Source organism: Centroberyx affinis, unplaced genomic scaffold (assembly GCF_046629955.1).
Source record: "Centroberyx affinis isolate AG114_WGS23_722 - 3 ecotype Tasmania unplaced genomic scaffold, CSIRO-AGI_Caff_v1 ptg003462l_1, whole genome shotgun sequence".
NCBI lineage: Eukaryota > Metazoa > Chordata > Actinopteri > Beryciformes > Berycidae > Centroberyx > Centroberyx affinis.
Window position 1 is genome coordinate 274,919 of NW_027281426.1, and position 5,649 is coordinate 280,567.

A 5,649-nucleotide genomic window follows, 5' to 3' on the forward strand; every position below is an offset into this window, starting at 1 on the left:
GAAATGCCTCGAGCTGAGCGCTCGTTGGTTCATCACAGTTGTATCACACACCCACAGTGAAATGAAGAAACTTATGTTTCTATTCCAAGATGTCACTCCATGAGCAGTCTGTATACCATTTTATTAGAACGCTGTCATATTTTTTTGGGGTCGTTAGAGCAGTGAGAGTGGGTGGCAGTAATGCAGCGTTTAAATTGTTTATCAACCACTGTTAAACAAAACTGAAGAAGAAGAAAAAACACAGTGAGCGTGCACTCTGGAGTGTTCGGCTTGTCGACTCCTCGCCTGGCTGCACTCGGCTACTCTCGTCTATTTCCCAAGTATGTCTAGCTGCAGCTGCAGACCATGCTGCAGACTCGCTACAAGACAGTACAAGAAAAGCCCCCCACCGGCTACATCAGTAATGGGTCGGAGTCGGACAGTGGAACTTTGCAGTTCCGCGACACTGTTTTGTCGCCGATGCAGATTTCCTTTTCAAAATAAAAGCCCCTAGAGGTTGGCACTAAAAACACAGTTGTGAATTGTTTAATATCTCAGAAATCCCCATTTAATGTCCATGAATTGAGGTGGCATAACAAATAGAAAGGTTGGGATGTGTGTGTGTGTGTGTGTGTGTGTGTGGGGGGGGGGGGGGGGGGGGGGGTGTAGCAGCCAATAATGTAATAATTACCGTTAATGTAATAACTGCCAATAACATAATAATTTTTCCGTTCTTAATGTAATAAAAGTCGACAATGTAATAACTGGCCAATAATGTAATACATTTTCTGAACCAATAACGTAATAACATTTTGTGTATAATGTAATAAGTTATTACATTATTGGCTGGGTCATAAAATAAATAAATAATGAAAATGTAATAACTGGAGCCGATAATGTAATAATATACTTATATCACTTTATTTAAGTTTTATTTATTGGCTATAAAGTGTCACACTTCAATTCCATGACAATTACCCTTACTGTTGCCTCTTTCACATAGCTGCTCAAAAACCTGACCACACACACACACACACACACACACACACACACTAGAAATACTGACTATTTATTTGTTGCCCTGCCGTCTACTCCTTAACCATTTGAATACCAAATGAAGTGCGAGCACACATGTTTGCAAACAGAGACAATTACTCTTATGTTGTATAATATGAAATCTATACCTCTTGGTATAGATGCTTTGTCCTTGAATACAAAGACCACCATTTTCTTTCATGAAAAATGTCATCTTTAATTAAACATATTTAAATCACGCAAGCAAACTGTTTCAGCCACACTATTATAGCTATTCATCTCTCTCTCTCTCTCTCTCTCTCTCTCTCTCTCTCTCTCTCTCTCTCTCTCTCTCCTGTAAAAAATAAAACGATATACCCTCTGGAAGGGTTCCAAGAGGAACTTTGAGAAAAGGGATCTTGAAGAAGCCTTCCTGAAAAGTTCAACTGGAACTCCGGACTAAACAGGCGTTCTGTGCAGAACTACCAGGGTGAGTTTCTACGTACAACCCCATAATATGCAAGGAATCTGTTATGAACCCCAAGGGATGGTTCTTGTTACAACCTCAAGAACATGTGAGTTCTTTGCTGAACCTTTCTTAGAGGGCTCCACGTGTAACCACTCACTGAGTTCTATGCAGAACCATTTAGTAAGGGTTCTGGATGAATCCCTCTGTTCTTTGACTTGTCCTCCTATGAGGAGAAAGAACCCTATATGGTTCTAGTTCTACTTCAATTTCTAAGAGTGTGGGCACAATCTCCCCCAATGGTCTTAATGAAGAACTTCATCTAACATGTTTCCTTTGAAATAGTTTGTCTGTGCTGCTTGTCTTTTTTGGTATATGTCTTTTCATTAAATATGTATATATGTGTATATATAGTCACCTATTCTTCTCTATTGTATGTTGTTATATTTGAAGTCTGGGCTGTTCCAGTCACTCTCAGGCAGTGGTGGAAAGTAACTAAGTACATTTACTCAAGTACTGTACTTAAGTACAATTTTGAGATACTTCACTACTACACAGTATTTCCATTTGATGCTACTTTATACTTCCACTCCACTACATTTCAGAGGGAAATATTGTACTTTCTACTCCACTACATTTATTTGACAGCTTTAGTTACTTTTCAGATGGAGATTTGACACAATGGATAATATCTCTCTCTCTCTCTCTCTCTCTCTCTCTCTCTCTGTATATATACCAAACCTGACTCCTGAAAGGTTACATGAAATGTATTACCAAAATCAGAATCCTTGCCCTATTTACCTATAATTGACCACTAGATGGCGTTTGACAAGTTATCCAGTCATGTGACTCTGACATAACGCCGGGTTCAGACCGCAAGCGTAAGCGCCGCGAAGCGCCGCGAAGCGGAGCCAGTTTCCTTTCGGCGCCCATGTTAACCGATTTGACCGTTCAGACCGGGCGCGCCGCGCCGCGCCTTGGCGCGGAGCTCCGCGGCCGGCTCGCGATCTGGAGCGCCAGTTTCGGCGTCTGGTCTATTTTCTCCGCGAGCCGCGGCGCGCATTTCACAGGAAAACGCCATAGAAAACACTATAGATGGTCATATCTCCATTATATCACCACAGAATCACAAATATATTAAATGATCAACTTACCAGGGTCTTCACTGTTGTTGTTGATGAATCAATCTGCACTGATGCAAGTTTTAAATGCAATACATTGTAGGATGATGATCTATCTGGTTTTGAATTATCACTTGTCTTTTGAAAATTGCATCTGTTATTGAGTTACCACAAAAGTAAACAAGGATACATGTTTAAGTTTGTTTATTTATAGGCTACTTAATTTATTTAGGCCTATATGTCATTATTTAAAGAGACAGAGATAGAGAGAGGGGAGCGAGAGATAGCTCGGTCCCCTAGGCTTTCCTAATTATTGCCTGATCACAAGTCACGACTCTTGCTGAGAAAACAAACAAATAAACGTGACAGCTTTGATATGAGGGAGTTTGTGAAGAAAGGGGGAAATTAAGAAGATGGAAAATATAAAGTTCATCCCTGATGTGGAAAAGTCCAGTGAGCTGTCAGCATTGTTTCTACAAGGACAGCAGTGAACAGATGAAGCTTTGGTGGCTGTTGGAACACAATGTCAGCAGCTACAGCCTGTTTCCACGGGGTTTTCTCCTCCTGTAGAGCAGAATCGCTTGGTGACCGGCGCGGAGAAATGCGCGTCTAGTGTGAACAGCCAGGCTCCTGCTCGCGCGTGAATTGACGCTTCGCGGCGCTTCCGCTTGCGGTCTGAACCCGGCGTTATGTCAGAGTCACATGACTGGATAACTTGTCAAACCGCCATCTAGTGGTCAATTATAGGTAAATAGGGCAAGGATTCTGATTTGGTAATACATTTTCATGTAACCTTTCAGGAGTCAGGTTTGGTAGGCTTTCTTCCTTTGTCTGCAAACTTCTGTCTTCCTTATCACACATGTTGAAAGGTAATTAGTGATTTAATTTAATTTAGTAAATACAGTTTATTTAGTTGAGATTCATGCACATAGATTAACATTTCTTATATATTTAGTGCAAGAGGATATACAAATTTAAAAATAAAGTCAGCCCTTGGCTGACATTACTGTCTTTCAGAGGCTGTAGCAGGCTCAGTTTTAAAGCTAGAGTGAAGATACTGGTATCATATGTAACTAGAAGGGCACTCGGAGAGCGCAGACCTCTGCCAAGGTTCGTGCTATTATTGCTTGTTCGTGAGTCGGATCCGGATACTCTCCAAAATTTAATTATTTCTTGGCCCATGCTACACCCTTCCACCAAGTTGCACCAAATGCAATTCTTACAGAAATCTCCAAATGTCAAAAGTTTTTGATACCAAAGCACAGCATGCATTTTTCTATGGTGTTCCTCAAGGTCTTGGTGTCTGAATGTGGTATTTTGGAGGGATTTTTGACCATTTTTATCAAATTCTCAAGTGGTCAAAAATGGTTACATTTTGCACTTAATCTGTGTAACAAATGGTATCAACCCAACAATTGCTGCAGCAACTTATGAGACATAATCGAGCATGGGAATGGCCATCATATACTTCCATTATTATTGTCCATTATTAATGTTCTAAGCCCTTATACACTCTAAACTTTCAAAATTTGAATAGGCGCCTAACCAAAACACAATGTTTATTACAGATTTATTACTAAAAAAACTGACACACAGTGCTGAGCTGCCTCTCAAATTAATCTTCAACCCTGGTCCTTCAGAGCTTGTGTCGAAGACTTAGTTCTCACCAACCGATTAATGTACCACAAACAAATAAATAGTCAAAATTCCTAGTGTGTGTGTGTGTGTGTGTGTGTGTGTGTGTGGTCAGGTTTTTGAGCAGCTATTTGGAAGAGGCAACAGTAAGGGTAAGTGTCATGGAAGTGTGACACTTTATAGCCAATAAATAAAACAAATAAAGTGATATAAAATAAAATAAAGTGATATAAGTATATTATTACACTAATCAGCTCCAGTTATTACATTTTCATGATTTTTTTTTTTAACCCAGCTAATAATGTAATAACCAGCCAATAATGTAATAACTTATTACATTATGCACAAAAAGTTATTACATTATTGGTTCAGAAAATGTATTACATTATTGGCCAGTTATTACATTATTGACTTTTATTACATTAAGAACAGAAAAATTATTACGTTATTGGCAGTTATTACATTAACGGTAGTTATTACATTATTGGCTGCTACAGGTGGCATGCAGAGTTTTATTAAAAATATAATTTCCTTGTCACTTTGATATAACAGAGTACTTTGCATAGAACTTGGATTTGAAAATGTCAAATACATTTTGAAATAACATGTGAGATGTAGAGAAATGTAGATGTAGAGAAAAAACAAAACAAAAACAAATATTTCTTAAGTTTAAAAACTCTTAGTTTACAATTGGGCTAATCCTAAATAACTAAAGAATAACCCCACCACCAAAAACCAAATTGTGATTGAAGTAGTCTAATTATATACTTAATTCACTGATAGAGCTCTTGATGCAAGAAGTAAGAATATACAGCCCCCACACTTACAATGATGATAGGTTTCTTCTATACATTTTCTTATTCCTCTCCTGCAGATTCAATTTCACGCCCATTTCAAGAGGGCACAAAATGTAGTTTTCCCAGCCACACTAGCTGAAATGTGTCCTTTTTTCCTCTTTCAGAGTGAATTAATGCAGTAAACATCAACATCAACCGCATCCACATTGTCACTATCACAGTTTCTTGGAGGGGGTTCTGTGATTAACATGTTTTTATTTACTATCAACAAGAGAAATACCATTTCGTTTAAACATCAAGACTTTTATTTTGAAGGCAAAGAAATTCTACAGGAAGTGGATTTCCTTATTGTGGCTAGTTTCACGCAGCTTTACTTTGCAGAAGGCAAAAACATATAATTTCCTATGAAAACGATTGTTTTTCAACTTGCCATTGATATAGCTTGCTAACCACATATCATAGCATCAGAGTCAACTTAGCTACGTTAAGTTGCTAACCAAACAGCATAGAATCAGCGGTCTTTTGATAGCCAGTTAGCTTCTAGCGATCTCCTATGCTACGAGTTTGAAATACCCGCCTATTTCCAGGCAAGCAGGTAGTCACGCTGATTTAGTTTCACTTTAATTTATCGGCATGG